Here is an 18,766-nt window from a genome sequence, read left to right as displayed (position 1 = left end):
GGGGCCAGAGCAGGAACACCTGTTTCTCCTCTGTCTCACCCACACTGCCTCGTCTGTCTCTGTCTGGGCGTCGTCTTGCTTCTCGTCCTCTCACACCCTGGCCCTCCCTCTCCCGTGCTCTGTGCACCAGCATATGTGGCACATACGTGCTCACATGGCCACCCAAGTTCACACATTCTCAGTTCACAAGACCCAGAGGCAAGAGTCCCAGGACAGACGCTGATTGGCTGCCTGGGTCAGGTGACCCCCTTCTGCCCCTAGCAGCTCTGGCCCTGGTGGGAGGGGGAGTGTGTGATCACAAGGCATCTGGAGCAGGTGTAGGTTTAGACCCTCTAGAGGCATCTGCTACACAGTGGGGCGAGGCTGTAGGCAGAGGGGTGAGACACCTCCCTGGAGAGATGGAGGGGCCCTCCACCACTCTGTGACGAGGGGGGAGGACGGTGAGGTGGGTGGAGCACCATTCGTACATTCACCCAACCGTCCAAGCCGTGTTGTATGAGGACCTTCCACATTCAGGCCCCGAGCCGGGCACTGGGGACTCAGCAATGACCGACACCACTGACGTCCCTGTCCTTGCGAAGCCGACGGTCTAGCCCATCCCACTCCACCCCCCACACACCCCCCAGCCATGCCTACTCCCCCTAATTCTGCCTGCTATTTCCCACCATAACTGGCTCATCCCTAAAACTCTGGAGGCTCCCTGAGCCCCACCCTCACCTTTCTCCCCCTCTGCATCCTCCTGGCAGCTGGGAGCAGCTGTGTCTTTAACTACCCTTAGCTCTGTCACGGCCAGTCTCCTTGAGGTCCAGCCACATAGTCCCAGCAGCCACCTGGAGGTCTCCACTTGGATGTTTCGCCTTGACCTCAGCACATCCCGAGCTGAATGTACCATCTTCCCCCAGGCCCCACATTGTTCCCCTTCTCCTAACTTCCCCATCCCTGGGGCAGCTCCACCATCTCTCACGAGAGTCACCCACACCCCCACCTGGAGCCATCTATGATCACCCTGTTTACAGCTGGACAGTTCTCTCATCTAAACTTGCTTTCAAACTCAGCCACTATTCTTCTTGCTACTTCTTTTTAAGTTCTGGCCTCGACACTGTTCCCTGGATGACAGCATCAGCCCCTTAGCCATTCCCCTGCCGCCCATGTCCTCCCCTCTCATCCGTCTTCCTCATGGCCAGGATCCAATAGGACTGCTCCACTGACAGTGCTTCACCCCTCCCCCTAAGAATGAAATCTGAGCCCCCCAGGTTTCCGTCCACCACTGTCCTAGGTCTGACCCCCACCTCCCATCCCAGCCTCACCTGCCACTAAATCTCCCTGCTGAATTATTAGTGCTTCCTCAGACCCTAAGCTCTGCTTCCTTGCCTTCGCATATGCTATTCCCTCTGCCTAGAATACTTTTCCCTCATTTTTTCTGCCTGGTAAACTCCTGTTCATCCTTCAAGACTTGCTCATGTATCTCCTCTGGGATGTCCTTCTTGACCCCTTCAAGCCACTGTACACCTTGCATTTTAAACCCATTGATCCACTGGCGGTACTGGAGCCATTTGATCCTCTCATTATGTTATCTGCTCCTGGAAGAAGGGGTATATGTCTCATTTATTACACAGTCCTCCCCAGCCACACATACACTCAAACGGAGCCCCCAGTACAAGCCTAGAGAAATAGCAGGCATGAGCAGACGCTCTTTGAATGAGTTTCTTGAAGTGGGTGGGCTGGACTCCATTGCTGAGGAGCCTAAGAAGAATGGGCCCCAGTGGCACTTGCTGTGAGGCTTGGGACCACCCCAGGGATCATGATGACAAGCACTGGGCCTCCATGGACAAGTCTGCGCTGGCTTCAAAGACACCAGAGACAAGAGTGAGAGCTGGGCCCTTATCTGGCTCCTTTTTGAAGCCGCGGCGCCCAACATGATCCACGATGGCGGTGGGGTGGGGGCAGGAAGGTGGACTGCCACAGGCTGCTGGTTCTCTCCCTTGAGCCCAACTCAGGGAGATGCCGGAGAAAGCGACAGGAAGATTGGTGGACCACAGGACCCAACACTAAAGCTAGAAGGGGCTCGGTGAACAGCAACAGGCCAGAGGGAAAGACAGCCAATGCTACAGGTGAGAGATGGCGTGGGCGAGCGGCTTTCTGGCTTTGCTCATTCATCTGCCCCTCACACACACACACACACACACACATTGCTCTGCATGGGTCATTTTCATCCTTTCACCATCCCTTCACCATTTTCATCCTTTCACCACCAAAACAACAGCTGGGCTGGACCCCTCCCTTCTCTCCACATCTTGGGCCAAGTAAGTGCAACCAGAGACACAGGTCTCAGGAAAGGTGGTTCTGGGGCAGAGGTCTTGGACACTTTCCTGAAGGTCTGAATTTCCTGATTGAGGAGGACACACGCGCAGAAGTTGGCACAGATTGGAACATCCAAGGTGCATCAATTCCTCTATAACCCTCCTTGTCCTTCTCTGGAGGGAGCGCAAGGGTTTGCAACATTGACTGCACTTTAGAATCACCTGGAGAGTTTTTAAAACTTCCTGTGCCCAGATCACAGAAAGCAGAATCTCTGGAGGAGGGACCCAGGAGCCAGTTGTTTGTCAAGCTCCCCAGTGATGTTAGTGTGCAGATGAGGTTAAGAACCAGCTTCCTTGCCACTCTGCTCAGCTCCATTTCCAGCCAATGGAGCTGAGAGGTCTAGGGAACAGTGAGTTCACATGGGAAAAACAGACGCCAGAAGAGCTGGTCCACCAAAAGGAAGACAAGAATCTAACCCACCAATACCAGAAGAAGCACTAATAGGCCAGACAGAACATGAGTTTAATATAAACGAAAAGTAGCCCTTGGGCTTCCCTGGTGGCGCAGTGGTTGAGAGTCCGCCTGCCGATGCAGGGGACATGGGTTCGTGCCCTGGTCTGGGAAGATCCCACATGCCGCGCGCGGAGCGGCTGGGCCCGTGAGCCATGGCCGCTGAGCCTGCGCGTCCGGAGCCTGTGCTCCGCAACGGGAGAGGCCACAACAGTGAGAGGCCCGCGTACCGCAAAAAAAAAAAAAAAAGTAGCCCTTAAGAGATATGGGAGGACACTGAAACAGGCAGGAGCAAGTTGTTTCAAGTAAGAGCCTAAAAGTTCTGAAATACTGACCAAAGAGGAAAAGAAACAGATAAATCAGCAGCTGCACTTGAAGATTTTAATACAGAAACTGTAGCCAAGTTGATAAAATACAAGAAAATATACAAGGCCAGCATTACCTTGATACCAAAACCAGACAAAGACACCACAAGAAAACAAAATTACAGGCCAAAAGCCTGATGAACATAGATACAAACATACTCAACAAAATATTAGCAAACCAAATTCAACAATACCTTAAATGGATCATACCCCATGATCGAGTGGGATTTATTCCAGGGAGACAAGAATGGTTCATTCACAAATCAATCAGTATGATACACCACATTAACAACATGGATAAAAAAATCTTATGATCATCTCAATACATTCAGAAAAAGCATTTGACAAAATTCACCATCCATTTATGATTTTTTAAAAATCGCAGCAAAGGGGTTTAGAGGGGATATTCCTCAACATAATAAAGACTACATATGACAAACCCACAGCTAACATCATATACTCAACAATGAAAAGCTGAAAGCTATTCCTCTCAAATCAGGGACAAGGATGCCACTCTCACCACTTTTATTCAACATAGCATTAGAAGTCCTAGCCAGAGCAATTAGGCAAGAATAAAAAAAGGCATCCAAAATTGGAAAGGAAGAAGGAAAACTGTCACTATTTTCAGATGACATGATATTATATATAGAAAACCCTAAAAACTCCACCAAAAACTGTTAGAACTAATAAATGAATTTATTAAAGTTGTAGTATACAAAAATCAATATACAAAAATCAGTTGCATTTCAATACACTAGTAATGAACTATCAAAAAGGGAAATTAAGAAAACAATACAGTTTATAATTGCATCAAAGAGAATAAAATACCTAGCAATAAATTTTAAGCAAGGAGGTGAAAGGACTGTATGTTGAAAACTATAAGATACTGATGAAAGAAATCAAAGAAGACACAGATAAATGGAAAGATATCCCATGCTCATGGATTGGAAGAATTAATATTGTTAAAATGCTCATACTAGGGCTTCCCTGGTGGCGCAGTGGTTGAGAGTCCGCCTGCCGATGCAGGGGACACGGGTTCGTGCCCCAGTCCAGGAGGATCCCACATGCCACGGAGCGGCTGGGCCCGTGAGCCATGGCCGCTGAGCCTGCGCGTCCGGAGCCTGTGCTCCGCAACAGGAGAGGCCACAACAGTGAGAGGCCCACATACCGCAAAAAAAAAAAAAAAATGCTCATACTATCCAAAGCAATCTAAGGATTCAGTGCAACCCCTATCAAAATTCCAAGGTCATTTTCACAGAAAGAGAACAAACCTAAAATTTGTGTGGAACCACACACAAAAAAAAATAGCCAAAGCAATCTTGAGAAAAAAGAACAAAACTGTAGGCATCACGCTCCCTGGTATCAAACTTTATTACAAAGCTTTCATATCCAAAACAGTATGATATTGGCATAAAAACAGACATATAGATCAATGGAACAAAATAGAGAGCCCAGAAATAAACCCACACATATATGGTTGATTAATTTGCAACAAAAGAGCCAAGAATTTATAATGGATAAAGACAGTCTCTTCCATAAATGGTGTTGGGAAAACTGGACAGCCACTAGCAAAAGAATGAAACTAGACCACTATCTTACACCATACACAAAAATAAAATGCATTAAAGGCTTAAATGTAAGACCTTAAACCATAAGACTACTAGAAGAAAACATAAGCCGTAAGCTCCTTGACGTAGGACTTGGTGCTGATTTTTTGGATTTGAGATCAAAAGAAAGGTAGCAAAACCAAAAATAAGTGTGACTACATAAAACAAAAAAGCTTCTGCACAGCAAAGGAAACCATCAACAAAATGAAAGGCAACATACTGAATAGGAGAAAATATTTACAAATCGTATGTCTGACAAGGGATTAATATCCAAAATATATAAAGAACTCATACAACTCATTAGCACAAAACCAAACTATCCAATTAAAAAATAGAAGATCTGAACAGACATTTTTCCAAAGAAGGTATACAGATGGCCAACAGGTACTTGAAAAGATATTCAACATCACTAATCATCAGGGAAATGCAGATCAAAACCACAGTGAGATATCACCTCACACTTGTTAGGATGGCTGTTATCAAAAAGACAGAAATAACAAGTAAGTGTTGGCAAGGATGTGGAGAAAAGTAAACCCTTGCGCCCTTTGGTACAAATGTCACTTGGTGAAGCCACTATAGAAAACAACATGAAGGTTCCTCAAAAAATTGAAAATAGAACTACCATATGATCTAGCAATTCCACTTCTGGGTATTACCTGAAGAAAACAAAAGCATTAATTCAAAAAGATCTGTGCACCCCTATGTTCATTGCAGCATTATTTACAATAGCCAAGATATGGAAACAATGTAAGTGTGCGTCAGTGGACGAATGGATAAAGAAAATGTGGTGTATTTATACAATGGAATACTACTTAGCCATAAAAAAGAATGAAATCTTGCTGTTTGCAACAACATGGATGGACCTTGAGGGCAATGTGCTAAATGAAATAAGTCAGACAAAGAAAAACAAATACTGTATGATCTCACTTACATGTGGAATCTAAAACATAACAATAAGGACCTGAATCAAGATGGCGAAGTAAAAGGACCCAGAACTCACTTCCTCCCACGTACACATCAAAAATACATCTACAGGACCTAGAGTCTGTCATACAGAGTCAAGTAAGTCAGAAAGAGAAAAATACCATATGCTAACATATATATATGGAATCTAAAAAAACAAAACAGTTCTGATGAACCTAGGGGCAGGACAGGAATAAAGATACAGACGTAGAGAATGGACTTGAGGACATGGGGAGGGGGAAGGGTAAGCTGGGACGAAGTGAGAGAGTGGCATGGACATATATACACTACCAAATGTAAAGCAGATAGCTAGTGGGAAGGAGCTGTGTGGCACAGGGGGATCAGCTCGGTGCTTTGCGACCACCTAGAGGGATGGGATAAGGAGGGTGGGAGGGAGACGCAAGAGGGAGGGAATATGGGGATATACGTAGGCATATAGCTGATTCACTTTGTTACACAGCAGAAACGAACACAACACTGTAAAGCAGTTATACTCCAATAAAGATGTTAAAAAAAAATCCATCTACATGTGGAACAATTCTTACTGAAAACTAACTGGAGACTAGCAGAAAGGCCCCCGTACTAACAAAGCTGTAAGATATAAGCAGAATCAGGCAGGAGGGGAAAAGAAGCAATAAGGTCAGGACCTGTGTCCCCAGGAAGGGACTCAGAGGAAAAGGGAGGTTAGATGGGTGGAGACCCTCCCCGGGGGTGAGCCACATAGTGGGCATTCCAGCCCTGGGGTCCAATAAAGGGAAGATGAGCCCCTTGGCTGGTTGGAGGGCCAGTGGGACTAACAGGAGAGCTGTGGGAAGCCTGGACTCTGCTCATGAGGAGTGCACAAATGCTCGCTTGCCCCCAAAGCAGGGCAGAAAGGGCAGATGGAAACAGCCAGCTGGCTGGATTGTTTCCCGCTACCACCCCCGTGTGCACCCGCGCCTGAGCCAAGCAAAAGGTGCTCCAGCGCCCTTTGCCTCACGTTGCAGCTCCACACTGGGGCAAGGGCTGCCACAACCAAGGAAAAAAGCTCGGGCCATGAGACGCCGTGTCAGCTCGAATGCTAAGTGATGACTTAGTGGGGAGGGGGCAGCCATTACTGACGATTGCACAGGGAGGCCATCAGAGGCACTCCAGATCTCTGACGGCAGCCAGACCACCACACCCCCTGCCCTGACCCTCACCAAATGCCCACACTGGCCCCTCTTACTCCAGCACTGCTCCCCTCTGGGACTGAGGGTGCTGGGCCTGGGAGGGGGAAGAACACGCACTTAAAGGGAACTGAGCCAGGTCAGAGCCAACCCTCAGGGCTTCTGCTCCAGCAACTTGGGACCTGACCCCACCCCCAACAGGGTGGTGACATCCACTGAGTAGAGGGCTCCAGCCCTAGCCCCTCTCTCTCCAGCCCCAGCTCCTACCAAGGAGATAGCTGCCAGAACACCTTGAGGAAAGACGTGACTTACGTTCATGTCAAATCCAGCTCTCCCACCAAAGCCACTGGGCACATGCAGACGGTATAGGGAAACTACCACATAAGGACACCCCTTCAAGACCCACCATAAGTAACTGTTTGACCTAATTCCATAGAGACAGAGAAAGATAGGCAAATGAAAAGACAGAGGAATTTGTCTCAATTGAAAGAGCAAGAGAAAGCCCCTGAAAAAACAACAAATGAAATAGAAATAAACAATTTACTAGATAAAGAATTCAAAGCGGTAGAATAAGATTGCTAACTGAATTGGGGAAAAGAATAGATGAACACAGTGAGAAGTTTAACAAGGAACTAGAAAATATAAAAAGGAACCAGTCAGAACTGAAGAATACAATAACTGAAATGAGAAACACTCTGGAAGGAATGAACAGCAGACTAGGTGATACAGAAGAAAGCATAAGTGATCTAGAAAATAGAATAATGGAAATTACCCAATCAGACAGCAAAAAGAAAAACAAATTTAAAAAATGTTTAAAACAGTTTAAGGAATCTTTGGAATAAGATCAAGTGTACCAACATTCACATTATAGGGGTCCCACAAGGAGAAGAGAGCAAAGCGGGGGCGAGAGTCAAAAATGTATTTAATGAAATTATGGCTGAAAACTTCCCAAGCCTGAAGAAGGAAACAGATATCCAGGTACAGGTAGCACATATGGTCCCAAACAAGATGAACCCAAACAGACCCACACCAAGGCATAATTAAAATAACAAAAGATAAAGAGAGGATTCTAAAGGCAGCAAGAGAAAAACAAAGAGTCCGTTACAAGGGAACCTCCATAAAGCTATCAGCTGATTTCTCTGCAGAAACTTTGCAGGCCAGAAGGGAATGGCATGATATATTTAAAGTGCTAAAAGGGCAAAACCTGCAACCTAGGATACTCTACCAAGCAAGATTATCACTTAGAATTGAAGGAGAGGTAAAGAACTTCTCAGATAAACAAAAACTAAGAGTTCATCAATACTAAACTGACCCAAAAAGAAATGCTAAAAGGACTTTTCTAAGGGAAGAAGAAAAGGCTATATATAACAAGAAGTATCTATAGAAAAGGAAAAATCCCATTAATAAAAGCAAACATAAAGGCTGAAGATCAACCACTTAAATAAGCTAGTATGAAGATTAAAAGACAAAATTGTAAAAATCAACTATAGCTAAAATAATCAATAAAGGGATAAACATGAAGATGCAAAATATGACATCAAAAATGCAAAGTGAGGGGGAAGGGAGTAAAAAATGTAGGTCTTTTAGAATGTGTTGGCACTTAAAGGACTACCTAGTTAAAACAAATAGATATCTAAATTAGGATATTGGGATTAACACATATGCACTACTATATATAAAATAGATAACTAGGGCTTCCCTGGTGGCGCAGTGGTTGAGAATCTGCCTGCCAATGCAGGGGACACGGGTTCGATCTCCGGTCTGGGAAGATCCCACATACCGCGGAGCAACTAAGCCCGCCCACCACAGCTACTGAGCCTGCGCGTCTGGAGCCTGTGCTCCGCCGTGAATGCCGTGACAGTGAGAGGCCTGCGCACCGTGATGAAGAGTGGCCCCCGCTCACCGTAACTAGAGAAAGCCCTCGCACAGAAACGAAGACCCAACACAGCCAAAAATAAATAAATTCATTAAAAAAAAATATATATATATATATATATTAAAAAAAATAGATAACTAACAGGGACCTACTGTATAGCACAGGGAATGCTATTCAATATTTTGTAATGAACTATATGGGAAAAGAATCTTGAAAAGAATGGAGATTATATATATATATATATCTGATTCACTTTTCTGGACACCTGAAACTAACACATTGTAAATCAACTATACTCCAATAAAAATAAAAAATAAAACAGATATAGTTTTAGGTCAACATGTATGAACCCCATGGTAACCAAAAATCAAAAACCTGTATTAAATACACAAAAACAAGAGAGAAATTAACACAAGCATACCACTAAAGAAAATCATTAAACTACATGGGAAGAAATAAAAGAAGAAGAAGAGAACAGGGAAGACCTACAAAAACAACCAGAAAACAAGTAATAAAATGTAAGTAAGTATACACCTAAAAATAATTACTTTAAATGTCAGTGGACTAAATGCTCCAATCAAAAGACATAAGGTGGCTGATTGAATAGAAAAAAGCAAGACCCATCTATATGCTTCGTACAAGAGACTTACCTTAGAACTAAAGACACACAGAGACTGAGAGTGCAGGGGTGGTAAAAGATATTTCATGTAAACAGAAACAACAAGAAAGCTGGGGTACCAATACTCATACCAGAAAAAATAAAGTCCAAATCAAAAGACAAAGAAAGGCATTATATAATGCTAAAAGGATCAATACAAGAGGATAGTATACTTGTTAACATATATCCATCCAATACAGGAGCACATAAATATATAAAGCAAACATTAATAGACATAAAGGGAGAACATTACAATGTAATAATAGCGGGTGCTTTAACACCCCACTTGCATCAACGGACAGATCATCCCAACAGAAAATCAATAAGGCAACAGTAGTCTTAAATGACACATAGACCAGTTGGATTTAATAGATATCTACAGGACATTCCACCCCAAAACAGCAGCATACACATTCTTTTCAAGTGCACATGGAACATTCTCCAAGATAGATCCCATGCAAGGCCACAAAACAAGTCTCAACAAATTTGAAGACAGAAATTATATCAAGCATTTTTTTTCTGACCACAATGACATGAAACTTGAAATCAATTACAGGAAGAAAAATGGGAAAAGCACAAACATGTGGAGACTAAATAACATGCTATTAAAAAAAACAATGGGTCAGTGAAGAAATCAAAGAGGAACTCAAAAAATACCTCAAGACAAATGAAAATGGAAACACAACTTTCCAAAATCTATGGGATGCAGCAAAAGCAGTTCTAAGAGGGAAGTTTATAGTCATACAGGCCTAACTCAAGAAATAAGGAAGATCTCAAATAAACAATCTAATCTTCCATCTAAAGGAATTAGGAAAAGAACAAACAAAGCCCAAAGTCAGCAGAAGGAAGGAAATTATAAAGATGAGAGAGAAAAATAAATAACAGAGACCAAAAAAAGACAGAAAGAAAAGATCAATGAAACCAAGAGCTAGTTCTTTGAAAAGATAAACAAAATTGATAAACCTTTAGCCAGATTCATCAAGAAGGAAAGAGAGAGGACCCAAATAAACAAAATAAGAAGTGAAAGAGGAGAAATAACAACCAATACCACAGAGATACAAAATATAATGAGAATACTATGAAAATTATATGTCAACAAATGGGACAACCTAGAAGAAATGGACAAATTTCTAGAAAGACACAACTTTCCAAGACTGTATCAGGAAGAAATAAACAATCTGAACAGTCCAGTCACTAGTAGTGAAACTGAATTTGTAAAAAACAAACAAACAAAACTCCCAGCAGGGCTTCCCTGGTGGCACAGTGGTTAAGAATCCACCTGCCAGTGCAGGGGACATGGGTTCGATCCCTGGTCCAGGAAGATCCCAAATGCCGCAGAGTAACTAAGCCTGTGCACCACAACTACTGAGCCTGTGCTCTAGAGGCTGCGAGCCCCAACTACTGAAGCCCATGTGCCACAACTACTGAAGCCTGCATGCCTAGAGCCTCTGCTCTGCAACAAGAGAAGCCACTGCAATGAGAAGCCTGTGCATCACAACAAAGAGTAGCCCCCCCCTGCTCTCAGCAACTAGAGAAAACCCATGTGCAAGTGAATACACAATGCAGGCAAAAAAAAAAAAAATTAAATAAATAAATTTAAAAACAAAAAACTCCCAGCAAACAAAAGTCCAAGACCAGATGGCTTCTCAGGGAAATTCTACCAAACACATAATGAAAAGCTAATACCTATCCTTCTCAAACTATTCCCAAAAATTGAAGAGGATGGAACACTCCCAAATTCATTCTATAAGGCCACCATTACCCTGATACCAAAGACAGACAAAGACACTACCAAAAAAAAAAATTTACAGGCCAATATCTCTGATGAATATAGATGCAAAAATCCTCAAAAAAAATAGCAAATTTAATTCAACAATATATAAACTATACATGATCAAGTGGGGTTTATTCAAGGGATGCAAGGATGGTTTAATATTTGCAAATCAATGTGATACACCATATTAACAAAAGGAATGATAAAAATCACATGATCCTCAATAGATGCAGAGAAAGCATTTGACAAAATTCAACATCCGTTCATGATAAAACTCTCATCAAAGTCGGTATAGAGGGAACATATCTCAACATAATAAAGTCCATTTATGACAAACCCACAGGTAACATCGTACTCAACAATGAAAATCTAAAATCAGGAACAAGAAAAGTATGCCCACTCTTGCCACTTCTATTTAACAAAAAAAGACCTAAATGTAAGCCCTGAAACCATTAAACTCCTAGAGGAGAACACAGGCAGAACACTCTTTGACATAAATCATAGCAATATTTTTTTGGATCTGTCTCTTAAGGCAAAAAAAAAAAAAAGAAAAAATAAACAGATGGGACATAATTAAATTTAAAAGCTTTTGCACAGCAAAGAAAACCATCAACAAAATGAAAAGGCAACCTACAGAACAGGAGAAAATATTTGCAAATGATATGACTGATAAAGGATTAATATCCAACATATATGAACAGCTCATACAACTTAATATCAAAAAAATAAACAACCCAATCAAAACATGGGCAGAAGACCTGAAAAGACATTTTTTCCAAAGAAGACATACATGTGGCCAACAGACACATGAAAAGATGCTCATCATCACTAATCATCAGAGGAATGCAAATCAAAACCACAATAAGATGTCACCTCACACCTGTCAAAATGACTATCATCAAAAAGTCTACAAATAACAAATGTCAGCAAGGATGTGGAGAAATCCCACTGTTGGTGGGATTGCAAATTGGTGCAGCCACTATGGAAAACAGTATGAAGTTTCCTCAGAAAACTAAAAATGGAACTACCATATGATCCAGCTATTCCACTGCTGGGTATATATCTGAAGAAAATGAAAAAAATAATTCAAAAAGATACTTGCATCCCAATGTTCACAGCAGCATTATTTACAATAGCCAAGATATGGAAGCAACCTAAGTGCCCATCAACAGATGGATAAAGAAGATGTGTGTGTGTGTGTATATATATACATATATGTGTGTGCATACATACATATATATGTGTATATATACACATATATAATGGAATATTACTTGGCCATAAAAAATAATGAAATTCTGCCATTTGCTACAATGTGGATGGACCTAAAGAGTATCATGCTCAGTGAAATAAGTCAGACCAGAAAGACAAATACTCTGTTATCACTTATATGTGGAATCTAAAAAATAAAGCAAAGGAATGTATATAACAGAAACAGACTCACAGATATAGAGAACCAACCAGTGATTCCCCATGGGGAGAAGGAAGTGGGGAGGGGCGAGATAGGGTTATAGGATTAAGAGACACAAACTGCTTTATGAAATAAGCAACAGGGATATATAGTACAGGGAAATACAGCCATTAGTTTGTAATAATTTTAAATTGAGTAAAATCTATAAACACATTGAATCACTATGTCATACACCTAAAAATAATATAATATTGTAAATCAACTATACCTCCATTTTTTTAAAAAAGATAGAAAGGGCAGCCATTATCACCATCATTTTACAGATGAAGAAACCGAATCCTCAACAGGTTAAATGATTGCCTGAGGACATAAGCTGATAAATGGTGGATTTAAAATGGGGACACAAAGCTAACCTTTCAGATACGATTTCTGATTCGTAAGCACTTTGCAATGTATTATTTATAAATTAAAAAACACCACCACCACCACAAATCTGGCTCATAGTATAGAGGACAGACTGGTAGTTGCCAGAGGTGGGGGTGGGGGTGGGCAAAACGGGTGAAGGGGGTCAAAAGATACAAACTTCCAGTTATCAAGTCCCGGGGATGTCATGTACAACATGGTGACTACAGTTATTAATACTGTATTGCATACCTGAAAGTTGCTAAGAGAGTAGATCGTAAAAGTTCTCATTATGAGAAAGAAAAAATTTTAACTCTTTATGATGACTGATGTTAACTAGACTTGTTGTAGCCATTTTGCAGTATATACAAATATTGAATTGTTATATTATACACCTGAAACTAATGTTATATGTCAATTACCTCGATGAAAAAATTTAAAATATTTAGTTATTAATAGAGTCCAATTATCAATCTTTTCCTTTCTGGGCCTTGTTTAAGAATCTTTGCCCATCCTCTCGAACCCTTTAAAAATGGCTTTCATATCCCACCAGTACCGTCCCTTGGAGAGGAGCCCTGGAAGATGGGAGAGAAAGGGTTCCTAGAGGAGACAAGGTGAGCACTGACCTCTAAGGTGGATGGACTGGGATGAAGGATGTTCCAAGTGAGGGGCAAACAAATGATGGGGGGGGGCGGGTTGCATTTGGTCACACAGCCCCGGCACCCATTTACGTAGGGCAACAGAGGTGCTGCTTTGCGTGTGTTATCACCACACTCCTGCAGGCGGGGACTCTCCACTTCAGCGCATGTAGAAACCAGGCTGCAGAGAGTGCTCAGAAGCATGGGTCAACCACAGGGAGCTCAGGACGTCCAACCCGAGCATGCCCAGCTCCCGAGCTGTGCCTGAAGGCAGCCGGGATTCCGTGCACCAGAGAAGAGGCGTCCTGTCTGGTATCGGGATGACTCATGAGGCCCGACAGGCCCAGCTCTGCCAACTCCCCTGAATGCAACCCTGGGGCTCTGGGATAACAGCCAGCAGCCACCCAGAGCTTTCCAGAGGAGGAATTGAGATCAGACCCGCAGCATGCTTGGCGCAGGGTGTGGCACAGTGCTGGCCGGCACCCAGCAGAGAGCACTGGGCCACAGGGAGGCCCCAGAAGACCCCTTCACCGTGGGCCGGAAGGGGGACAGAGGGTCTAAGGAGCCCCCACGCCCACCCCGCCTCAGACCTGTCCACCCAGTGTGGGAGGCCCTGGCCTGGTGCACACTAGCACATCAGTGTTCCTTGGCTGGATTTTGCCAGAAAATCCAAGAGCTTCGTGTTTGGAATTTGCTTCCAGCGCTACCGCACCCATCAGCGCTTCCTGCTGGGGTACTAAACCGCTGTGGGCCCCCGGCACCCCCCCACACACACTGACTGGAGGGGCTCCCTAGGGCAGGCCTCTGCAGGGGCCGGGACAGCCTCTTGCTGCTTCCAGGGAGGAGGCACTTTGGAGGGAGGCAGCCCCCCACTTTGAATCCCATTTCCCGGTTGGAGGAACCTGGGAGGTCTCTTGCACTTTTCTCCTGCTTGTTTTCCCCTCTGTAAAATGGGGACCATCCTAGCAGCTCCCTTTCAAGGTTCCTGGGTCCCCGTAAAGCGGGAGGCCCCTCTCAGCCCACAGCCCGGGCCGCGAGTTCGCGCGCCCGAATCCGGCCACGCGGGGGCGCTCTGCTGCGCCCAGCCCGGCCCGGCGCCGGCCCTCGCTGGGCTCTGCGGGGACTCCTCCGCGTGCGGGAGCTCGGCGAATACCTCCGACAGTTGGAAAATGAATCCATCGACTCCACCCTGCGGACATTTGTTTGGAAGGAGGCCAGCCCGCAGCGCGAGCCCCCTCCGCGCCGCTTGGAGGTCCCACCCCTGCTGCGCCCGCCGGCTTGCGGGGAGCGGCCCATGTGGGCTCTGGACCGCCCCGAGGGGGTACCGGCCGGGGCCAGAGCTCCGGATCCGGATCAGCTGGAGGGACCCAAAGTCCCCAGCTCCGCCCTCCCTCCCCAGTGGCTTGAACGAGCCACATCACGGCGCCTCGACTCCCAGCCTCAACTTCCACATCCATAAATTGGGGAAGTCAACAGTCCCTACTTTGAAAAGTTGCTGAGAAAGTTAAAGGAGATGTATCACTGTGGTCCAGCTTCCAGGCCTTAGGCAAGCCACTTGCATCTTTCTGAGCCTCAGTTTCCCCAGCCACAAAATGGGGATAGTAAATGTCCTTACCTCCCAGGGTCATTGAACAGACGAGATTGCAGCAGCAGCCACCTGGCACCCCCTGACCGCTCAGTCAGTGGAGCCATTGGGGTTCGGAAAGCTCTGCAGAGGCCCCGAGTCCACAGCTCACGCCTGTGCCCCAGAACCACAGGTCTTTTAGGGATCAAGCCACCCAGTTTGGGAGCTGCCGGCTTAGAGCCAAGCTGATGCTCCCTCACTTCCCTGGCTCGGATTGGTGGGGGGTTCGCTGTGCAGCCCACAAGCGTCTGGGCAGGGGGCTGGGAGGCAGTGCCCCCCTCCTCCTGACTGGTCTTCAGGGTCCCCTCTGGTTGAGTCACCAGGCAAAAACATGGAGCTTTGACACCATCCAGAAAATGCAAATGTCCTGGGCGTCTAATCCTTCCCTTCCTTTTGGCAACTTAAACCACCCTGAAACATAACCAAGATAGCAAACCCAGTGTGAGTGTTCACGATGGAGCCCCGGCCCCGGCCCCCCGGTAAAGCCGGCCTCGTGGACTTTGTGCAGCAAAGCAATGCCTCCGGTCAGACTTAGCCTCACCAGGTATGCAATGACCCCTGACCTCACCAGTCCACATCCGTGCCTCCAAACCGGCCCCGACCTGAGGGGCACCCTCGAGCCCTGACTTCCTTCCCAGTCAAGGGCTGTTACCCACCCCCATTCCCCCACCCCCAAAATATTTGGAATGGTCTTTGACTGAAATGAGATTAATCCTCGGTTCCCTGACAGTGTCTTTGGGCATGTGTTTTTATAACCTCCCTTTCAAATGAGAACCATTTGTCGTGGGGAAGCTGGGGAGGCCCAGCCCCAACTGCTGGGCCAGACATCACAGGCACCTGATTGAATGTCAAGGACAGTGCGAGGGGGCAGGGCCGAGGTGAGGGCGGGCTGTAAGCAGTGATAACCTGTCCTTTGCTGGTCTCTGGCCCCGGCCCAAGCCAGTGGCATAAGCCTGAGGCTCCAGGCTCCAACCCCGTCTCTCCCACAAAGCAGCCAAATACCCTTGAGCTGGTGAGCCCTTTAGCCTTTGCCTCTCTGAGCCTTACTTTCCTCATCTGTAAAATGGGAGAGCTGATGGGCCCTATCTCCCAGGTGATATGGCCAGCCCAGTGCCTAGAAGACAGTAGACCCTCGATGTCCAAAGTAGCGTTCGTTCGGTGGGAAGGCAAAGTAGCCTTGGCTGGGGTCCTCCAGGGGGCTGCAAATGTCCATCCTAAGTGTGGCTCGACTCTCCCGCCCTTCCAGGCTCACCCTAGGTGAGGGAGGCAACCCTGCGTAGAACTTGAGTCGCTGGTGCTTTCATGCCGAGAAAATACGGAGAAGGTTGAGTTGATAGGTGCCACGGTGCAGTCTCTTTAATTAACCCTGAGCCCTCGTTCGGTGTCCTCCTTCCTCAGCACAGTCTCCCCACCCCACCCCAGGTCCTGTTTGAAGTTTGCAAATCCCCCACTGCCTCCTGCCGCCCCTGCTTGCTGAACCAACTACAGACCCTTGGGGCTCAGCTGGGAGGGCTTTACTGGCGGAGAATTTCAATCATGGGTTCTTGGCTCAAACTTGTTGCTTCCCCCAAAATCTCCCCAGCAGTTTGATACTCATGGAACTGAGGCTCAAAGGAGGGACTCTGATGATCTCAGAACTCAGAATTCCACCTGGGCCTGTCGGGGAGTTCACAGCCCCTCCCTTGGAGGAAGGGAGCACAGAGCGACAAGAAAGACGCAGGTTCCTGAGACGGTGTGCAGGTACCAGAATTTGTTCACTTTCCAGGAGCTGCTTAGAAACTATTTCCACCTTCAACAGCACCCCTCCCCCAGCACTGCCACTTGTGTACAGGTGTCTGGATCTCCGTGGTGAGAGCCCCCTGTTGGTCTCGGGGCTGGGGAGAGTGGGGGCATCCGAGTGGAAAGCCCCAAACTGTAGAATTGGGCACCAGAGCCACAGAGGTGTGCCACTTTCCTGAAGCTGTGTGCCTTTGCCTCTCCAAAGGCCTTCCCCCGGCAGTTTCCAGACCAAGGAGCCCACCCTCTTCCCCGGGAGCCGAGCCAAGAAGGTCCTGGGACAGAGGGCCCCATGTGCCGCTCATTTTTCTCCCCCTCTGGGCAGAGCTGACTCGTTCCGTGCCTCGGAGAGATCTTTGCGATGATGGATAAGCCGTGGCCCCGACTGCCGTGGCCCCGGGGGAGAAAAAACATCTTTTGCAGTTTCGTGTAAAGCCTCCCACTTCTCGCTTAATAAGTGCTGAAAGCGGCACAAACAGAGAGACCCCGGGCTTGCCATGACTAACAAGATGACCACATCAGGCAGCCGAGCTGGGGGAGAGGACCGCGCCGGCCGGCCCGGCGTCCCCGGAGCGAGGTGTCCGATTCCGATTCCCTCCCGGGACGCTCCGCCAGCAGCGCTTTGAAGCCGGGCCGAGGCCGCCGCGGAGCTGGGAGCTCGGAGGCGCGGAGCGGAGGGGGGAAAGGGCTGGGGCTCCCTCCTGCACGATGGGCACAGATCGCCCGAGATAAAGGAACCACAGCCTCCGCCAACTTGTGCTGAGTCGCTCTTTTCAAAAGCCCTTTCAGATGGTTTCACTTCTCCGCGCGCGCTTTGTTGAAAGATGTAAAAATTTCAAACCACCACAGAGTAAACATTTCAAAACTCGCTCTTTGCAAAATCAGTCACATTTTCAAAAATCCCTTGAATTCCATCTCCACCCCCTCCGCCCCTTCTTCTGCGCTCTTCGGATTCGAGTGTTTTTCATTAATTTAGAAGCAGTCCAGGTAAAGCTGGTGTTTGCGAGCTGGTGTTTTACGGGCGGGAAGTAGCTTTGTTATTTAGGAGATGTTTTAGATAAGTCAATGTCTTGTCAAAATCAAGCAGGTTTTCTTTATTAGGGTGAAATCGTAATGAACTCATCTGCTTCTAATATTTATAAAGAGAAGAGAGGCCATTAATTCTACTGCTTGTGAATAAAACCATCTGTGATTTCTTTCCATTTGATGGGTTTTGGTTTTAATATACATTTTTTCACAAATAAGCACAGAGATTTTTTGGTGAAAATGTCACATTCAGGATCTCATAAAGAAAGAATGCAAAGAGAGGAAAACGAAATGTTTTGTTAGCTAAGTAATTTCTCACCTTGCAGAGTGGGGAACATTTGAGCCAACTTTAGCACATCAGGTGATAGAATCACCCCGTTCAACGCTAATGCAAGCCATGACATGTTACAACTCGAACCGCGTCCGTTTTGAAGTTTGTTTTCCTTGGGGAATTACACAGTTCGTTTAACCTAATCTGTCCTGACACTTGAATTATAATATTATGAGCTTCTTCAGGGAAGTAAAACAGTAGTTGCCTGCTTAGAAGCAAAGCAGAAGTTAATAAAGTGGGCAAAATGTCAAGGAAAAGGAGCTAATCGAATCACAGTGTCATTCTCTAGAGAAAATACAGTCAAGTTGTATTTTTTTTTTCCAGTCGAAATCTTGGACACCTAATGACACATTTCT

This window comes from Globicephala melas, chromosome 6 (assembly GCF_963455315.2).
Source record: "Globicephala melas chromosome 6, mGloMel1.2, whole genome shotgun sequence".
In the NCBI taxonomy this organism is placed as follows: Eukaryota; Metazoa; Chordata; class Mammalia; order Artiodactyla; family Delphinidae; genus Globicephala; species Globicephala melas.
This window is presented reverse-complemented; position numbering follows the sequence as displayed.